Consider the following 21464-nt stretch of genomic DNA (forward strand, 5'->3'; position numbering starts at 1 on the left):
TTGAAAATTAAAAGACAAGAAAGAATCCTGCAATTTAGGACCTGTTAAATACTGGGCTGATGACTAAAAAATCTGGAGACTCTCTGTAGGTCTTAAGGTAAGTATCCGGCCAGGTGTAGGCCTGCCTGGAGGCAAGGGTTTGGGAAAGCTACTGCTGCTACTGTCCGACTCTGTGCGACCCCATAGATGGCAGCCCACCAGGCTCCCCCGTCCCTGGGATTTTCCAGGCAAGAACACTGGAGTGGGTTGCCATTTCCTTCTCCAATGCATGAAACTGAAAAGTGAAAGTGAAGTCGCTCAGTCATGTCCAACCCTCAGCGACCCCATGGACTACAGCTTTCCAGGCTCCTCCGTCCACGGGATTTTCTAGGCAAGAGTACTGGAGTGGGGTGCCATTGCCTTCTCTGTGGGAGAGCTACAAGCCTACAGAATTTGCAGGACTGGGTCTATTCAAACCTATTCATCCTTTTTACAAACTAAACCACCAGACTGGGAGTCTTACAAAAACCTGCAAACATCGCTTTATTAGATCCTTAATAGGAAGATGTTCTTGGACTCACCATCCCCTCTGAAATTTATAGTGCTTCCCCACTTGTCGGTCAAGGTTCATTTTTTCCCCAAAGTTTTGCTCAGAGGCACAGCGACTTACTCCCCTTCAAACTTCATCTCCTGGAAACTGAGGGTAACTTCTACTTCACAGGATGTGGGCAAGAATGAAATAAGGCAGCATGCCTCAGAGAGCCCCTAGCAGGTTGATGGCACTCAGTGAGAGATGCTATCATCACTTCTGTTGCTGCTCTGCCAATACAGATGTTTTGGCCAAGAGCAAGAGTGAGTTACGTTTAGAAAAACTGACCACCACAGCAGAATACCTGTGAAAGGCTGTGCAAGGGAGACTTTCCACCCTTTAGAAAACTAGGGTGGTAAGACCCAGGATTTATTACTCTTCAAAGCAGCGACAAGACACAAACAATCCACAGAAATAAGAGGTCACTGCCTGCCCTGTCACCTCTACCCAACTACAGATCGTCACGCTGACCACACACAATATGATTTCAGGAGAAATAAAACTAATTATAAATATTCATACCTTTATTAAAGGAAATCTATTTCTTCATAAGCTAATCAGTCAAGGGGACATTTAACAATCTTTTTACTATAAACATTATAATCCTATTTTCCGGGCGGGAAAAAACCTGAACTCAAATTAAAGCAGAATTATCTGACTCTGTTATATAATTAAAATTACACATTAAAAGAAGAGCAGATCTTTAGTTTGAAAGCAAATCGAACATCAGAGTGGACACGTCCCTTCACAGCCCCTCCCCCACAAAAAATAAAAAAATCATCACCCACTGAGTGTTCCCCCTTTAATCAGAGGATTCTGGCAGTAAACTACCAAAGCTGGGACACTTAAAACTCATCAAATAACATGAGTAAATGAACAAAACAATGGTTAAATGAGGCAGGAATGCAATAACAAGATCTAAAAAGCCCAAAATGAGAGTTAAGTTGGCCATGGGGAACTCCATCAGGAACTCTTAATAGTTCATAATTGACTGCCTAAAAAACATAAATTCTGCCAGAACTGACAGGCTAACTTCAACTCTTCATGTGCACCTGTCAACTGACACTCAAAGTAAAAGTTTTTTTTCTTCAGAACCTTTGACTATTAATAACTATTTAATTATTGCTAATAAGGTCTACCTATCAGCACCTCCCCTCTTTCTTCCTTAAAATTGTCTATGTCCAAAAGTAAGTAAGTCAAATACTTCCATAGGTTCCCTGCTTGTTTAATACATCTCTGCTAAGTCACTTCAGTCGTGTCTGACTCTGTGCGACCCCAGAGACAGCAGCCCACCCGGCTCCGCCATCCCTGGGACTCTCCAGGCAAGAACACTGGAGTGGGTTGCCATTTCCTTCTCCAATGCATGAAAGCGAAAAGTGAAAGTGAAGTCGCTCAGTCATGTCCGACTGCTAGCGACCCCATGGACCACAGCCCACCAGGCTCCTCTGTCCATGGGATTTTCCAGGCAAGAGTACTGGAGTGGGGTGCCATTAATACATCTCTAGAAGTTTACAAATAGGGAACCAACTTAAAACTGTCCTAGAGTCGATGTTTCCACAATTGCATTATGTAATCACAGCCGCTGGAAGCCAGGAATATGGTCACTGATGTACATTTCATAGGATAAGTACATAAAATCTTTGCTGTAAGAGCCAAGAGTGTTATAATCTATCTGCAGACCATGTAGTTATTTAATTTCAAATACCCTCATAGCACAATCTTTGATTTCCACTCTTCTCCATAATCACCCTTGCCTCAGTTTTATAACAGCAAGGTAAACTACACAAGTTTCTAAAGTATCCACAAAAGTCAGATTCTCACTTCTGTTTAGAAATTACTATCTAGAATCCATAAAGTATATATTGTCTTTATACTATCTGAATTGAGGGCCTATGACACTAAATCCATATTGCACGGCTTTTCCAGACATCACTTTTAATAGACTTTAAAAAGTAATATGACATAATATTCTTTCTACAGTTAGGAATTCATAAACCCTTCTGCAAGCCTGTAAAAACAAAAAAGGAAATAAACACAAATGCTAAAATTGTTTTTGTTGAAAAAACAAGGCGTTTAGAGGTAAAATTAGCTCGACATGTGAAAGTGTATTAAAAAACTGAGTAAGGGGTTTGTTCTGTTTTTTCTTAAATGGTTTTCATTATTAGTTTGTAAACAGTCTGATTATTTCATTGCAGGAAAGATCCTGATTCACTGCTCATTTTATGATTTACTGTAATAAAAGATCAACACCTTAAAGCAACTGACTTACACTCTCCCTCCTATTCTCTTCATTTAAAATTGATACAGCATGCAATAACATAAATGACCAAAACTATAAACACAAAATACTGAAAAATGAGTAATGACTTCAAAAGTGGTTTTGCCATAAAAATAGCAAAGCACTAATCATGCATTTAAATATAATACCAATCATAACAAATGGTCAAAATATCAAATAAAGATACACTGTGCATTTCAGAAAACTAACTTCTAGAAAAATTGTTTAAAGAGCACCCTTTTAAAATCCAATACAACACATTTTTTTCTAAAAAATCCAAGCTGTCGATTTAATGGGTCACCTTTTCAACTGGGTGTGATATGAAACAGCTATGGTACTGAATCCTTAAATATAGGGTATATAATTAAAGAACTGCTCATTGGTCCTTGTTTCTAACGTGCGCAAAGCTTTAATAAGATATAACTAGAGGGAGGTTCAAGACAGAGGGGACATGTGTACATCTATGGCTGATTATGTTGATGTATGGCAGAAACCAACAAAATGTTGTAAAGCAATTATCTGCAGATTAAAAATAAATTTAAAAAAAAGATGTATCTAAAGATAAAGCCAACCAAGGAGCACTGCCCCTTTACGGCCTCACACTGCAGCCCAAGTTCCCCTCTGATCCTGACATTTTAGCTTGCTCATAAAACACTCCTCTAACACTGAGCAAAAGTCATGTAAATGATATGTAACCAATGAAGGATTAAAATCAGAGCTAATCTATCTAACAAATATTAAATTCGTAATTGGTGAGCTCTTTTTCTATCCTCTGCTTCAGTATCCTAACATCTACAACTCCTCTGTTAAGACTGAAATTCCCAGGAGGAGGAAGGCTCAGCTCCAGTCTGCGAGCACACAATGGAATCACAGCTGACGACGCACATCTTTTTCTAGATGTCTCCATATGCTTGAGAGGATTTTTTTTTCCCCTAGCCAGGCATTAGGGGACTTGCTACTCACTGCCACTAAGAATCTGAAAACAGTCTCAAGGATTATTGTGGAGAAGGAGTAAAATAATGTGTTGCTCTTGAGCATACAAAAGGCACACGTCAGAGTGGCCTTCAGGAACTAAATTAACTAATGACGGGGCAGTTTTGCATGCTGTCAAATTCTGAATGTTGTTTAATTTATAATTCTCCCTACTTCTGGCAGCTAAATGTTTGTTTTATAGTCACAGTTTTTACTACTGTATCACTAAAACAACACCTCAAGGGCTACAACAAAATGCGATTAATTTTTGTCTTCATGAACACTTACAATTATAATGGATTGGGAAGTCACATTATGAATCTGAAAACGATCTATTACACAGAGGACATCGATAAAGTGTGGTAAACACTGTTCCCTAAAAACCCTAAATCCCCTAAAAAGACCCCTCAAATCTTTCTTAGTAACACCAAATTATTAAAAGCCTGAGAAAGCAGTATGCATAAGTAATCATGCACATAAAATGCCTCAAAAAGAAAAAAAAGTCTCAAGATTAAATTCATGGGATACTCATCACAAAATGAATAGATGCATTCTCAAGTTAACATTACTCATCTTTTGAACTCCCAAAGATTCTACAAATTCCAGTTGGGAAAAGGAGTCTTGCTGCTGTCAGTGTGCACTAACCTCCCCAACAAAGAGTAGCACAAGAGCACACACGCACACGCGCACACACACACACACACACACACACAAAGCATAGCAGCAGCAGCTGCCGTCTTTTTAAAAGACTGCTATTCCTGCAGAGCAATCTATGATCTTTACAAAGAACCAAAGACCTATCCTCCCATTCTGAAAAGTTAGAGTTGTGTAAGTCACTAGACTGCACCCAACAGTGTAAAATAACCAAAGATGTGTCCTAACCTTGCAAACACCAAAAAAGTACCCACACACTGAACCATTCACTAGTGTTTAAGCAAACTAATTTATTTTTGAGAATCTTTTGTGTGGGAGTAATCTGGCAACCTACATTTATTCACTTTTTTTCTGTAGACAAATATTCTCTGACTGGCTTGCTCCTTAAATATCAACGCTTTAGGTTGCAAACAGTGATGCTTTGGTTCCTAACTTCATATTGTTTACTCAAGAGAAAAAAATAAAAATGCATACCATAAACTACAACTTTTTTTTTTTAATGTCATCCCAACGCCGAACTTCCAAGTGCACTTTGGAAACTGGCCCTCTAATTAATCAAGGAACCAGTGAAGCCATTACAAACAATGATGCTTAACACTCCCAATAATCAATTGACGTGAAGCTTTTCCGATGCCTTCGTTTTCAGAGCAGCCTTTCAAATTTCATTGTCTCCACGCTGGAGTAGCTATGTGAAACTGAGACAGAGGTAAACAGATAACTCCTAGGATCGTTAGCACGTAAACCGAGCGCTGAGGTTCGGAACGCGATCACTACAATATATGCCATTTTAGAAACGGGCCTCGGACAGTTACTGCCACATCCTAAGTGCCTTTAGACTTCGTTGTATCTAGGACAACGTCTCTGGTGGTACCAAAGCAATACAGTATCTCGTGCAATCTGCGTGCCTCCCCGGGTCGGAGCCCCTGTAAGTGACACTACCCCACAGATCTAGAAGTGGGTGACCAAGGATGTACAAGAGTGGATAGCTCTTGGCGTCTCCATGACTCCCCCGCCCCGCCTGCAACTCCGCTCCAACTGGTCCGGAAGAAGCCCCGCCCCCTTCCTTCCTCCGGTCCCCGCGATTGGCTTACCGACACCCGGCAGGTCAATTCCCCGCCTTCGACTGGCTCACTGCCCCATCAGTCACACGCAGCGAGATTCGGGTCGGTGGGAGGGGAAGGCAGTGGAGGAGGTGGAGTGGGAGTGGGATTAGAGGACGAGGTGACGGAGGAGGATGTTCAGGCTCGGTCCCCGGTTTGGGAAAGTTTCCCCTACGAGTGACAGACCCGGACGGCGTTAGGCCCGGTCCCGCTCAGAGCCGGTGCAGGACGCTCGGGTCCTTGATTCCCGCCCCTCGGTCCCGCAGGCCCCGGAAACCACTAGGGGGAGGGAGAAGAGGGAGGGACCAGCTAACCAGGGACCGACCCACCCCCGATCTCGGAAGAGGCGCCTCCGGGACTCCCCGGAGGGGCGGGGGGCGGTGAGCGCCGGCGCGCCGCGACGACCCCCGGCCCCCTCCCCCAGCAGCCCCAAGAGGCCCGAGAGAGCAGTGTCCCCGGGCCCGGGGCGTGACCGTCGCGAGCTGGCTGGGAGGGCCCCTCCCGCTTCCCGCCTGGGGCCCTGAGGGCCTGTCCCTTCAGGGGCGGGGAGATGGGGGAGCGAAGAGGGGGCGCTGGCGAGCCAACCCGGAACCTCCCGGCCCGCCTCCCGCCCCCAGCCCCGGCCCCTGCGCGCCTCCTGCACACACGCCCGCACCCAGAAAGTTAAGTCAGGGGCGAGCCCGGCTCGGCGCCGCCGCGCTCCGGCCCCCCGGCTCCCCGCCCCCACCGCGGCCCGGCCTGCTCGGCCCGAGCGCGCCGCCCGCCCCGCCCGCCGCAGCTCCTTCCCGTCGGCGCGCGGCGCCCCTCGCCCCCAGCCCCCGGCGCTGACACGGGCCGGGCCCGGCGGCCGGGCCGCGGATCCTCTCTTCTCCCGATGTCTCACCCCTCCGGCCGCCCCTGACAAGGCGTTTCACCTTCACACACCCCCGAGCACTTCCCGAGTCCTGCCACCCCTCGCCCGGCTCCCACCCTGCGCTGCAGTCGCTCCGCGTTTCCATGAAAGAATGCACCTTCTCGGGCTTCACCTTCCCGTCTCTCTGCCTCGCGCCCCCCGAGGGCGCAGGAGAAGCGCTCCCCGCCGACCCGCACCGGGCAGGGGCGCCGGGCGCCGGGGCTCCGCCGGCGGGGGCCGCGCCCGCGCCCCCGGCCTCCGCCGCGCCTCGGCTCTCACCTCTTGGCCGGCGCCGCGGGCTGCAGCCTCCGCCCGCCTCGCGCTCCGGGACTCGTCTCCCGAGCTCTCGCAAAGCGCTGGAGCGCCTCCTTTCTCTCCCAGGGACTCCGCGTCTCCCCGCCGCTTCCCGCCCTCCCCACCCCTCCCCACCCCCCCCGCCAAGTCCCAACTCCCCAGCTTCACGGCGCCTCTCCGGGGTTGCAACTCCCGTTTTCCGCGCACCGGGGCAGCGGTTCCCCGCACACAAAACAGCCCTCTCGGCGGCGCGCGGCTCTACCCGGCTCGGCGCAGGAAGGGCGATCGCGGCCGGGGGGTGGGGACGCGGCGCCCCCCGCCTGTCCGCCGCCCGCCGCCCGCCTCCAGCCCGCCCTCGCGGCCCCCAGGGAAGGAGCGGTTACCGGCTCGGGTCGGTCACGCCGTCAGGTGCCGGCTGCCGTCGGCGCTGACCTTCGCCGCCGAAGCCGTGGCTGAGGCTGCGGCCGCCATGTTCCCGTGTTAATAACTGCTGCCTGGTTGTTTATTTCAATGGAGATCCTCCCCCAACTCCCTCCTCCTCCTCCACCTCCTCCTCCTCCTCCTCCGCGTCTCCGCACTTGCCTAGAGACACACAGACCGCGCGAGCTCGCGATCAGGGGAGGGGGCTCGGGAGTCAGGCAGTCCCTCCCTCCGCCTCCCGGGCCGTGGCCGCAGCCGAGTCCTGTCACTGGGGAAAGGACGGGGCGGAAACTTGCGTCCCGCGCCCCCGGGGAGGGGGCAAAGGTGGACGGAGGGTTCTCCCAGGAGCCGACCCTGGCCGCGGACTCTGTAGCATCTCCGTCGGCGCAGTCCTCTTAAGAAGACGACCCGGGGAGAGGTGAAGAGAGAAGGGAGAGGGGACAAAATGGGTGACGGTGGTAGCAGGGAGGGTGACCTATGGGTGACTGGAAGCGAGGGGAGAGTAAACAGATGACTCCATGGGAGGGCAAAGGGCAAGTGCCAAAAAAGCGAGACTATGGGACCGGCCGGGGCTGCAGAGTGGAGGCAGTGGGATCTTGAGGTTGCAGACGGCCAGGCAGATGCCCCCGCACGAAGATGGGGAGAACGCAGTGCCAGATTCGCCCCAGGAGGAGCCACCCGTCGGCGCTCTGCCTGCGCCCCTGGAGCAGCAGCTGGCACCCCTAGGGCGCACCTCGCACGCCCGCGTCTGCTGCGCCCTGGAGGCGCCCGTTGTCCATCAGTTGTCCCCCGGCTTCTAAGAGAATTGGCTTCTTCTTGGCGGTCGCCTCTGAAGAGGGGATGGAGGGGCGCGACCGTGCGAGGCGAGCTTAAAAGGGTGCCACCCAGCAGTTGCATGATAAAGCAAAAGTGCACACAGTGTAAATAGCCTGACCTGGTTGAGCATTCTCGTCACGACCTGAGTCACAAAAGTTTTTTTATTGAAAAGTCCACTTTCTAGACAGAAAGTGATGTTGGGGGGACGCGGGAGAGTTGCACTGAAGATTCAGAGAAAACCCTTGTAAAACTCACTCGGATCAGCTTTCTGCCTTGGAAAAGCAAGTTCTTCCCAACCCAGATACACTTGGTCAGAAAAAAAAAAAAGAAAATGAACATTTGTTGAGCAAATTTCCTTATTTTTAGTCTTAAAATGAGAAAGGTCATTTGCCATGGATAATAACAGTGTTTATTGAACACATACTTATGTGTTCAGTCACTGGACTAAGTGATTTCTAGATTTTGATTCTCAAGCCTTACAAAGTAATACCATTTTTATCCTTCACACAAAAAATGAAGTTTAAAGAAGTAGGGTCATAGAGCCAGGAAGTTGGAGAGGATTTGAACCAGGTTCTATCCGAATCCAGAGCCCACACTTTTAATGGTGACTTCAACCTCAAATTTGTGGGAGTACCACAAATTTTCTTTGGAGAAAGAAAAATATGTATGTATGTATGTATGTATGTGTGTGTGTTTGACTATGGTAGAAAATATTTCCAAGTGCTAACAAATGGAGAGTATGAGTGGGTGTGTAGTGGAATAGTAATTCACTATTATATATATAGTAGTAATATATATATAATAGTAATTCACACTATAATGTTTGAAATGTTTGCATTCACCATGTATTAATTTCATAAATTTTTATAGATTATTTTAATTACATGGCAAACAGAATTAGACTTCTTGAAATCCCAAAGTTCTCAAAAAACTGGGGAAGAAATGGAAATGGAAGGGGTTTTTTTATGACCTGTGTTCTTCTACAAATACTTGTCCAGTGTATTCCTATAATGAGGTAGTAATCACCTGAGGTCTGTCACATTGCTGGCTTCCCATTTCCTTTCTTGTCCTCACCCTCAACTCTGAGTTGTGATAAAGGAAAGATTCTCCTTCTGGCTTTCTAGCGTTCCCTTTTTCTGGCAGAGGTCCAGAATTCATCATCCTCTGGAGCAGATTTCACACTCTCAAAAACCACCCATGGTATCTGTGCAAATAAATGATTGCCCATTGTATTTCCATATTACTCAATAAAACTTACTCTAAGATGCCTGACTGTTTCTACAAAAATAAACAAAAAAACCTGACAGCATAGCATAATGAGTTCCATCTCTAGCTGCTAATCAGTTGCTTCCAACCTTGAGGAATCCTATAACTTCTACTCTCTAGTACAGCCTCTGGGCTCCCTCAACACTTCACGCCATAGTTATAACAGTATTCTGTCTTGTACTGCAGTTGTTTATATATTTGTCTTTCTCTTTCACTAGATCGTAAGCTCTTCCGGACCCATGTCTTATTCTTGTTTTTACATGCTGCAGCTCCTAACTTATTTAATGTTAACTGTTTATGTGAATCTATAAAATGTAAATGACATTATCTGATCAATCTTCATGTTCATTTCCCCAACTCACCCTCCAATACCTTGCTCTTAAAACATATTTATGAAAAATGTTTTCAGTATTTTCAAAGAACTTAGATTTCTATAAGACCTCAGAATAATTGTTTAGTAAAACCAGCCATAATTATTGGTGAATTATTGTGTGATAAGGTAACATGAAAAGGAAGAAAAGTAAATAAATTGACTTAGTTATTCAGTCAAAGAAAAAAATGAAAGCAAAGATATAGGAACTGGATATATTACCAACAGAGAACAACCCAATAAGGAAAAAAATGTGGGTGCAAATCAGAAAGGGGAAGGAAATTATTGAAATTTAGTAGAAGCAGAAACAACACACCATAGATAGATGAGGCAAGTAGATACAGAAAAAAGAAATGTCAGCCAAATCACAAATGCAACTTAAAGTAATAAAGAAAAATGATAATTTATATAGTTAACAATACACCTAAGAAAATCAGAACAATGTGAATACTACAGAACAAGAAATTCTATATTGTCTGCCTTCTCTTCCTCATTCAACTTCAAATTACTCACTTCCTTCATAGATAAGCTATATAAAAATTGGAAGATTCATTGTGATTTTTGTATTATTACTACTATCATGCTTCATGATATAATGAGAGGTAATACGAGCTCCAAAGAATTGATGCTTTTGAACCGTGGTGTTGGAGAAGACTCTTGAGAGTCCCTTGGACTGCAAGGAGATCCAACCAGTCCATCCTAAAGGAGATCAGTCCTGGGTGTTCATTGGAAGGACTGATGCTAAAGCTGAAACTCCAATATTTTGGCCACCTCATGCGAAGAGTTGACTCATTGGAAAAGACCCTGATGCTGGGAGGGATTGGGGGCAGGAGGAGAAGGGGACGACAGAGGATGAGATGGCTGGATGGCATCACCGACTGGATGCACATGAGTTTGAGTGAACTCCAGAAGTTGGTGATGGACAGGGAGGCCTGGCGTGCTGCGATTCACGGGGTCGCAAAGAGTCGGACATGACTGAGCGACTGAGCTGAACTGAACTGAACATGGTGTGGTACACCATATTACACTATATTACAGATGATGATTGGATGGCATCACTGATTCAATGGACATGAGTTTGAGTAAACTCCAGAGTTGGTGATGGACAGGAAGGCCTGGTGTGCTGCAATCCATGGTGTTGCAAAGAGTTGGGCACGACTGAGCGACTGAACTGAACTGAATATAGTGTGGTACGAATAGCTATTAAAGATAGGAAAACATATGAACTGGGCTTTGCTTCTTACCATGTGGATAAATATATCAGTTTCCTCATCTGTATGATTATTGGAAGACTCAAACAAAATGGTATAAATAAATGTGATTTGTTAACTCTCAAGTTCTTTACATGAATAGAGTATTATTATGTTGACTAGATCTGTGCATAGCACAGTTATCCCAGTGTTCAAATTATAAGAACAAAAAATGTATCATTCATTATATTTAATATGTAATCACTGAAGGAGGGGATCAGTTAAAACTAACTGACATTTGATTATTGAAAAAATCAATTGTTTGGCTAGGTATTTCATTCTTATTGTATGCGCTCTCCAAATCCCTTAAATATTATAGGTACCATAAATGTGTCTGATACAGGTCAAGCGTACTACATATATTTTTATTTCTCATCAAAGTAGGCATTATGTGTATTATTATTCTTATTTTATGTATGAAAATAACGAGGTTCCAGGAAATTAATTTATCCAAGATCATAGAGCTGTCTTTGCAGCATGGCTAAGAGATTGCACTAAAATTCTTTTCTCCATCACTGAAAATCTCTACTACTCTAAGCAAAAGATTATCTTCATCCTTATTTCTTCAGTACCTATAACAATTATTAAAACATAATGCATGCTCAGTAAGTGATTCTGAAATGAATGAATCAAAAATGCGGGGTTCCCATCAAACCACACTACACACAACAAGACTAAAATCACCACTACTATTTCTTTCCCACTTGAAAACACTTAATCTTTAATCACCTACAGAATACAATTCAAATTCTATACCTTATATTCAAGACCATCTTGAATAAGTATGACCCAAACTTCTTTTTCTAGCAATGACAGCAACAAAAATTTTAATACACCCTCACTCATTCCACGGTGTTCTGAAAACAGGCTGACATGAGTTTTAATCTTGGCTCTTACTAACTGTGTAAACTTATGCAAGTTATTTAGACTCTCTGCAAATCCTATCCTGTGAAATAAGGTTAAGAAAATGAAAAAGGAGGAAGTAAAATCATCTTTTGTCACGTGACTGTGTACATAAAAAATTCAAAAGAACCTATAACTATTAAAGTAAACGTAGTGCTCGCTTCAGCAGCACATATACTAAAATTGGAACGATACAGAGAAGATTAGCATGGCCCCTGCACAAGGATGAAACGCAAATTCATGAAGCGTTACATATTTTTAGGTGGATGAAACTGGAGCCTATTATACAGAGTGAAGTAAGCCAGAAAGAAAAACACCAATACAGTATACTAACGCATATATATGGAATTTAGAAAGATGGAAACAATAACCCTGTATACAAGATAGCAAAAGAGACACTGATGCATAGAACAGTCTTTTGGACTCTGTGGGAGAGGGAGAGGGTGGGATGATTTGGGAGAATGGCATTGAAATATGTATAATATCATATATGAAACGAGTCGCCAGTCCAGGTTCGATGCACAATACTGGATGCTTGGGGCTGGTGCACTGGGATGACCCAGAGGGATGGTATGGGGAGGGAGGAGGGAGGAGGGAGGAGGGTTCAGGATGGGGAACACGTGTATACCTGTGGCAGATTCATTTTGATATATGGCAAAACCTATACAATATTGTAAAGTTAAATAAAATAAAATTAAAAAAAAAATAAAGTAAATGTAAAATCACAGGATACAAGGTCATTAGTCAAATATTATAAATTATATTTCTATATATTAGGAAGAAACAATTAGAAAATGAAATTTTTCAAAATATCATTTACAAAACATAAAAAGCATCAAATACTTCGGAAAATATTTAACCAAAGATAACCAAGATCTCTACACTGAAAACTAAAAACAATGCTGACAGAAATTTACAAAGGCCTAGATAGAAGGAGAGATGTGTAGACTTGATATTGTTAAGATGTCAACTCTCCCCAAATTGATCTTTAGATTCATTACAATTCCAATCAAGATTCTGGCACATCTTTTTAGCAAAAATTGAGATGCTAATTCTAAAATTTATATGGAGATATATATATATTATCTAGAACAGCCAAGATGAACTCAAAAACAGGTTGGATAATTTACACTACTGATTTCAATAATCACTGGAGAGCTACAATAATGAAGACAGTGAGAGACTTTATTTTCTTGGGCTCCAAAATCACTGCAAATGGTGACTGCAGGCATGAAATTAAAAGATGCTCCTTGGAAGAAAAGTCCTAGACAGCATATTGAAAAGCAGAGACACTATGTTGCCAACAAAGGTCTGTCTAGTCAAAACTATGGTTTTTCCAGTGGTCATGTATGGATGTGAGAGTTGGACTATAAAGAAAGCTGAGTGCTGAAGAATTGATGCTTTTGAACTATGGTGTTGGAGAAGACTCTTGAGAGTTCCTTGGACTGCAAGGAGATCCAACCAGTCCATCCTAAAGGAGATCAGTCCTGGGTGTTCATTGCAAGGACTGATGTTGAAGCTGGAACTCCAATACTTTGGCTATCTGATGCGAACAACTGACTGATTTGAAAAGACCCTAATGCTGGGAAAGATTGAAGGCAGGAGAAGGGGACAGAAGAGGATGAGTGGATGGGATCACCGACTCAATGGACGTAAGTTTGAGTAAACTCCAGGAGTTGATGACGGACAGGAAAGCCTGGCGTGCTGCAGTCCATGGGTTCGCAAAGCGTCGGACATGATTGAGCAACTAAACTGAATATTGGTGTAAGAATAGACAAACAGATCAATGGAACAGAATAGAGAATCCAGAAATAGACCCCCAAATTTACAGTCAATTGATTTTTTACAAAGTTGTCAAATTCAACAAAGAAAAAGTCTTGTCAGTAAATAAGACTGGAACAACTAGATAGCAGTGTGGATAAAATGAATACTGAAGCTCCTCCTCATGTCGTGATACACAAGAATGAATTAAGACTGATCATAAACTTAGATGTAAAAGCTCAAACAACCTGCTAGGGAAAAAAACATGGGTTAACAAGTATCTTTAAAACTTTGGGGTAGACAAAGATTTTTTTTTTACAGAACTTCAACGACACTAATCAGAAAAGAAAAATAAATGATAAATTGGACTTTATTAAAATGATAAACTTTTCATCAAAAAATACCACAGAGGAAGTGCATAAGTAGTACATGGATGGGGAGAATATATCTGCAGCACACAAATCTGGCAAAGTACCTGCACCCAGAATAAGCAAAAAACACCTCTAAATTAATTTTTTTTTAAAAATCCAATTACAAGATGGAAAAAAGACTTATAAAGGCACTTTACAAAAGTATGTGAATGGTTGATAAACATAAGAAAAGATACTCCAAATCATTAGTCATCAGGGAACTAAGGCAAATTAAAACCATGGGAGATAGGACTTACCCTCTAGAATAGCTAAAATTATAAAAGCTGACAGTCCCTGGTATTGGCAAGAATATGGAGCAATTGGAAGTCATTTATTGCTGGCAGGACTATGCAAACACTTTGGAAAACAGCGTGGCACTTCCTCTTATACTAACTATATGACCCAGCAGTTCTACTCCTAAGTATTTACCTAAGAAAATATTGATCTGAATCATGATTACATTTTGACAATGGTTTGTCAAACTTCACTGAGTAGTACACTTTGGATTTATGTATTTTGCTATCAGTAAATTATACCAGAACAGATTACTATTGACATTTTTTAATGCAATAAAAGAGAAGTTCCTCAATATAATTAATTGTATATACAAAAAGTCTATAACAAATGTCATACTCAATGGTGAAACATTTAGAGCTTCTCCTAGAGACTGGGACAGAGAATTGGAAATAGAATGCCCAGGATTATCATTTGTATTCAGTATTGTACAGGAGATTCTAGTCAATGTGGTAAGGAAAGAAAAATGATGTAATTATCACTAAAGGAAGAAATAAAAGTTCCCCAGGTGGCTCAATAGTAAAGAACCCACCCGCCAGGAGACACAAGAGACATCGCTTCTGCTGCTGGGTTGGGAAAATCTCCTGAAGAAGGAAATGGCAACCCACTCCAGTATTCTTGCCTGGAAAACCCCATGGCCAGAGGAGCCTGGTAGGCTACAGTCCAGGGGGTCACAAAGAGTTAGACACAACTGAGCACACACAAGGAAGAAATAAAACTGTCATTGTTTGCAGATGGCATGAATGTTTATGTAGAAAATCCAAAAGAATCAATGAACTGCTAGAATTAAGTTTTAGAAGATCTCTGGAACAGAAGGTAAATATACAAAATACAATTGCTTTAAAAAAAATATTTTAGAGCAGTTTTATGTTCACAGTAAAATTGATTGGCAGGTCTAGAGATTTCCCATAAACTCCCCTCCCCCACACATACACTGCTTCCCAATTATGAACATCCCCCACCGGAGTGGTATGTTCGTTACAACACAATTGCATTTTTATATATTTTAGAAACAGAAAATGAAAACTTGAAATGTAAACTGAAAAGCTGTTTTGCAGTATCCATTAAAGCTGAGTATTTCTGCTTTATGACCCAGTAATTCCACTCCTATTTCCAGTAGAATTCAGTGACAGATGAACGAATAAACTACAGTATTTTTTGCACAATGGAATACTACATGAAAGTGAAAATGAGTGAATGATAAAAAAGAAAATAATACAGTACAATATGAGAATCACAGCACACTTGTGGACTCTAATAAGTAAGAACTGGTCAGCTGTTGATCTCATCTCACTTAACACAAAAGTTCATGTGGGTAGGTTGAAAGGGAGTCTTAGAACAGGATGTAGGTTCTAGATCATAATCTAAACCCATAAACAGTGTTACTTAAACACTTGGTTATTTGGTTGGTTGGTTGATTGGTGACATCTTTTTATTTGGCAACCCACTTTAGTATTCTTGCCTGAAAAATCCTGTGGACAGAGGAGCCTGGTAGGCTGCAGTCCACAAGCTCGCAAAGAGTCAGACAAGACTGAGTGACTAAGCATGTAAGGATATAACCTAAAAATTGCCATTTTAACCTTTTTTAAGTGTACAATTCAGTGGCATTAAGTACATGCACACTGTTTTCAACCACTACCCATCTCCAGAACGTTCTCATGGAAATACTCTGGACATGGTATTAAGGACTCAGTTTCCAACTCAAGGAATTTCTAAGATCCCATGTATCAGGGAGCTAAAGCACACTCAGAGAGAAAAAAGCTTCCTTCAGTTAAGACACAAGATTTTTATAAAATCCTGGGTGTGAAGGGGAATGTCTGTGTTCATTGTTAGCTAGGACAGAAAAATACCTTCATCAAAAAGAATGCATCTGAATAACGACTCTTCTTCCTTAGAACCGTCTTCTTGCTTCTTTTGAAACAGGCTTCTGTAAACGTGGACCCCTTGACAAATAGTGCTACTCACCACAGAGCTCTCATTCTAGCAATATTTCTTGGGCTTTAAAATATAACACTCTGTTTTTATTCAAAACATTTACAGAGTCAATCGTTATATTTTAATTAGTCTATTATTTATGCATGTCAGTTTTTTACATCCTTGATGAAATGCCTATGCTTTTGGTTTATTTGTTTTAATTTTTTTAGCTTTTATCCAAGATGATTATGAAGTTTCAGGCACGCAACTACCTGAAAGATTGCCCCATCCTCAAACTCTAATTTCCTAGATCTTCACTGAGCAGTAGGCATGTGGATATTTGTTGTTCTTTATAGCTGTCACACCTGTTAGAAATATTATTTTGTGTGTATTCAGTATTTAATAAAATCAACTTTTAAACATTCCTTCTGTGTTATATATTTTACTTAAGCATATTCTTTTGTTACAAAACGAGAAAAGCTAATACTTAGATCTCGTATTTCTTTTGGACTAAATTTTAAAATAAACTACTAATACTGTGTACTTTCTAATACACTCAATCCCTGGCTTACATATGGCCAGGGCCAACCAACCAACCACCAAGACTGGCAAGATTTTTACTTGATTGAAGTTCCCTTCTCTTTTCACCTCTCCCTAGAGTTTTTCCCACGCATGTTTCCTCTTCTCCCTCTCTATTTTAAGCCTCACATGCAGCTTTTACTTTCTCCTCGTTAACAGTGGCTTCATCCACAACACCACCACTTCCTTGAATCTGAACTCTATGCCTCTCGAGAGTTTAGTTGTTTGTTTCAACCTCTACTGCCCTCCTAAGATAAAATACCAAGCACGGGTGAGTTTGAATACTCTTCTGTGGTGTAACCACTAACTCCAAGACTCACCATTCTAATGTAGACACTCTTAACAGAGTGCCTTTCCAAATACAGCAGATTAAGTTCTAGTTTTCCACAGAAACACATACGATGGTTATGTTCTATTACTACAACTGTGCTATTTTCGATGTCATAGGTTTTAGCAGGGCAGCTCTGAGAATCTAAACCCCTTGCAAAACCTTGTTTCCATAGAAAAATATGTTCTGCCTCATAACCAATCAATGAACAAGTAAACTTTTGAAATAAATCCATGAGGATTCCCTGTACTTTTCATCTGAGACTTCAAAGCCTTTCACAAAAACATCATTTTTTTAACAAAACAAAATACACCATTTTGCCATAGCTAATGGTTATTAAAGGGCTTGTTATATTCACAACTAGGAAGTGTATATTAACAATCTTTGGACATGGAGTGCCAGAGATAATGCACAAATTATTACCAGGGGTATTGGATATGCTTCTTTCCATTTATTAATTCACTACACATTTATTGAGTTCCTGTTCTGTGCAAAGCATCATTCTCGGTACTGGAGACCAAGTAACAAATAAGACAGGCAACAGCCCTATCTTAATGGAATTTACAAATCAAGTGGCTCATGCTTGGCACTTGGTGAGTATTTGTTGAATGAATGATTTAATGTGCCTAAAGAAAACCATTCACATAGAATAAATATTTATGTTTTATAAAAATTAAGTGAAATCATTGAACAGAGGCGCAGCAGAATGCAGAATATAAATTAGACAGGGGAACGTGCTCCAGTGGGGCTTCCCAGTGCTTCAGTAAAGAATCTGCTTACAGTGCAGGAGATACAGGAGACATGGGTTCGCTCCCTGGGCCAGGAAGATCCCCTGGAGTAGGGAATGGCAGCCCACTCCAGTATTCTTGCCTGGAGAATTCCATGGACAGAGGGAGCCTGGCGGACTACAGTCCATGGGGTCACAAAGAGTCAGACACAACTGAAGCGGTGTAGCTCACAGGCATCCTGTGTACAGCTGAAAGCATACGAACTCCCTAGAAGAGGATCCAAAACCCTTGGGTGATGTTCACTCTTCTTGATATTCTTGTAACTTTATGATGTAAAGGTAACAATGTTTAAATTTTATGATTTAAAGTGAATACACACTAGGGGCTACAGTACTGACACTCGCATACCTAAAGCCTGTGCTCTGAAACTGAAGAAGCCACTGCGATGAGAAGCCCACACACCACAACGAAGAGTGACCCCTGATCACCACAACCAGAGAAAGTCCATGTGCAGCAGCAGACACCCGCCACAGCCAAAAAACAAAATGAACGAGTAAATAAATATAAATCTTAAAATAAAGGTAATGCATTTTATGTCATACGATAAGGGGATGGGGAAGAAAACAAAAGTAGACAGACAGGCAGATACACACATACATACAGACACAAACCTACTCATACACACAAGCATGTTCACAGCAAAAGAAAAGCAAGAGATACTTATAACAGTTACATCCTCATTTCTGTAACTGGTTACATGGTCATAGCTGGTATTGATAACTGTATTCTTCCACTACCCATTACATATTCCTTTCATCCTCACCAAGCAACTTGACTGGTTGTGGTTCTTTTCTCTCTCTCTCTTTTTTAAACTGAGATAGAGTTGATATACAATATTATGTTTCAGGTATATGATCTGTCTGTGTATAGTAATACACAATTTTTCAAGGTTACATTCCATCCCTGGCCATTATGAAACATTGGCTATATTCCCAATGCTCTACAGTATATTCTTGTAGCTTGTTTATTTTATACATAGTAGTTGGTACATCTTCATCGCCTTCCCTATCTTGCCCCTCCCCACTTTCCTCTCCCCACTGGTAACCGCTAGTTTGTTCTAAAACTGTGGGACACTTCGTGAATTTGCATGTCATCCTTGTGCAGGGCACATGTTAGTCTGCTCTGTATCATTCCAGTTTTAATATTTGTACTGCTGAAGCAGCACTGTTTGTGGTTTTTTACCCAGTAGAGTGACCCAGACCTTCATTCACGAAGCAGCTGGGCCGTTAATAGAGCTGCCTGAATTAGACTGTTGTAGTTTTCCATTGACTTTAACCCAGGTTATGTTACTAAGAGAAGCCCTAACAGATCTCCTGAATTCTAGCCACACCCTTCCTTACCTCCATTGCTTGTAGCAATTCAATTTTCCCTTGGCAATCAGGATCAGTTGCTCCAGCCATATAGTAACCTTCTTTTTTGCCTGTTAACTCAGAGGCTTGAGAAGCCCAAAGTGGTCAGGTAACAGTCTTCACTTCCAGTTCTTGGAATCACTGCTCTGTCCCTGGTGGATGCATTCCTCCCTTTGAAACTAAGACCTCTAGACCAGCAGAGCTTATGGTCACAGGGACAGGAAGCAAACTTTTTGCCAGTGGATCACTAGAGGTAGTAGTGAGGTATTCCCTTGCCATTTCCATTCCTTGATTCTTAGACCCATCCCCATGAATTCTGGCCATGAGGGAAATATAGCACCATATACTGGTCACCAAGGTAGAGCATACACCACCTTCTGGAAAACCTGGCCTCAGTCCTATAAAGTAGTGACCCTGAGCTGTTCTTGTATTTAACTTTGTCTTCAAAAGGACTTGCCACTATTCTATCAAGCTAACTGCTTCAGGATGGTTGAAGAATAGAAATCTATGAGGGGAGACCACTGACACACTTCATTTGTCATAAAGTGAGTTCCTCGTTCAGAAGCAATGCTGTATAAAACCATGATGGTGGATAGGGTAGCCCATTCTGTGGCTAACAGTTCACTTCTTTCCTCAGAGATTCTTGTCATTGCCCAATGGGCTCATGAACAATGTAGTCATGGTGACAACATGGACTTCCATTAACCAAGGCCAACCTGGCTATGGCTACCAGAGAGTGTCCAGTCAGCCAGCCATGGAGACTAACACCGAGTCCCCAATATGGCACCATTCCCAGGGGGAGCAATCAGTTACCTGGTTGGCAGGTTGCTTACACTGGATCACTTTCATCATGGGAGGGCCAGTGTTGGGTATATTTGTTGTTGTTATTTGTTTATTTTTGGCTATGCTGCATGACTTGTGGCTTCTTAGTTCCCCAACCAGGAATCGAACCTGAACCCCAGCAGTGAAAGCACCAAATCCTAACCACTGGACTGCCAGGGATTCTTTCTTTGCAATATTTTGCTTAACAACAACAACAACAACAAAAATATATATATATAGAGAGAGAGAGCAATGAAACAGCAGTTATGACAGTCTAACTCAACTTTCTTTCATGACCAAAAATCTTGTACTCTATTAACAAAACAGTAGTTATAATAACCAAAACTGAAGAAGTCTTATACATAAATTGCTATTGGCCTGCAATGTAGGAGACCCAGGTTCAATCCCTGGGTTGGGAAGATCCTCTGGAGAAGGAAATGGCAACCCACTCCAGTATTCTTGCCTGGAGAATTCCATAGACTGAGGAGCCTGGCAGGCTACAATCCATGGGGTCACAAAGAGTCAGACATGACTGAGCAATTAACACAGATAAACATACTATCAGCAATGAGGCACATCTGTAGTACTAAACTGAGTGCTATATTCAGTATGCTTTCCAGCATACTGTTGCCATCTCCAAGCTGAGAAATTTTGGATCCCCACAGGAATAATTTCAAGATTTCTTATAGTGTGGTGGAATTTTGTAGGATTTTATAAAGAACAAGATAATCAGATTCTTTACTGAGTAAATTCTCCCAGTGTGTTTGGCTTGATTTCACTGTTGGCTTTTCTTTGATCTTTACTAGGTTTTTCATGCTAAATTTTAAATATGGACATTTGTGCAATTCTTTAAGTTTTATTTCCAGTCTGCTCCTTCCTAAAATTGTTTTTCAAATGAAACAAAATGATATATTTTATATAGCATATTTTAAATAATAATAAACAGATTTTTTGGTGATGGCATGTATTTTCCAGTCTCATTCTATTATATACATTACTCTGCTTTTATTTTTCTTCCCTTTAATATATCATTAACTTGTGATATTCTTAAATATACTTTAACTCTATTTTGGAATGATTATGGTTTCTTCATGAGACATTTTTGAGGTTTTTTGCTCTTTTTCCTTTCCTACAAATTGTTTCTGTTCTACTCTTGGTCTGTCCCATTGGCCCTTTACCATATATTTTTATTGCTTATTTACTTTTAATGTAACTCTATTAACTATCGTTTCCTTTAATTCTGAATGATTTTAATAAAAATCTATCAATATGAGTTTTTCTCTTTCTCTTTTACACCAATGTTTGTGTGCACGCATGCTCAGTTGTGTCTGACTCTTTATGACCCCATGGACTACAGCCCTCCAGGCTCCTCTGTCCATGGGATTTCCCAGGCAAGAATACTGAAGTGGGTTACCATTTCCTCCTCCAGGGGATCT

General features: G+C 42.1%; 1 protein-coding gene and 2 non-coding genes across 13 annotated transcripts in view; 1 reads left to right on the forward strand and 2 right to left on the reverse strand.

Moving 5' to 3' along the window:
- Positions 1-7255, reverse strand: part of NCOA2 (nuclear receptor coactivator 2) — a 285109-nt gene extending 277854 nt beyond the window's left edge. For 4 of the 11 annotated variants that reach the window (XM_025001844.2, XM_025001838.2, XM_025001842.2 and 1 more), the window contains exon 1: positions 7142-7255. The gene's annotated coding sequence lies outside the window, so the exon portion shown is untranslated. Of the gene's footprint in view, positions 5168-5563; positions 5744-6541; positions 6804-7141 lie in introns of those variants that run through there. The other 7 variants (XM_059874438.1, XM_025001839.2, XM_025001843.2 and 4 more) reach the window with 4 other exon arrangements.
- Positions 7256-11936: 4681 nt separating this feature from the next.
- LOC112449640 (U6 spliceosomal RNA) lies at positions 11937-12043 on the forward strand. Its single transcript, XR_003038238.1, has one exon. It is a non-coding gene; the product is annotated as a U6 spliceosomal RNA (small nuclear RNA).
- A 6873-nt stretch (positions 12044-18916) lies between these two features.
- Positions 18917-19022, reverse strand: LOC112449654 (U6 spliceosomal RNA). The gene has a single exon (XR_003038252.1). It is a non-coding gene; the product is annotated as a U6 spliceosomal RNA (small nuclear RNA).
- Between the last annotated feature and the right edge of the window lie 2442 nt (positions 19023-21464).

This window comes from Bos taurus, chromosome 14 (assembly GCF_002263795.3).
Source record: "Bos taurus isolate L1 Dominette 01449 registration number 42190680 breed Hereford chromosome 14, ARS-UCD2.0, whole genome shotgun sequence".
Classification (NCBI taxonomy): domain Eukaryota; kingdom Metazoa; phylum Chordata; class Mammalia; order Artiodactyla; family Bovidae; genus Bos; species Bos taurus.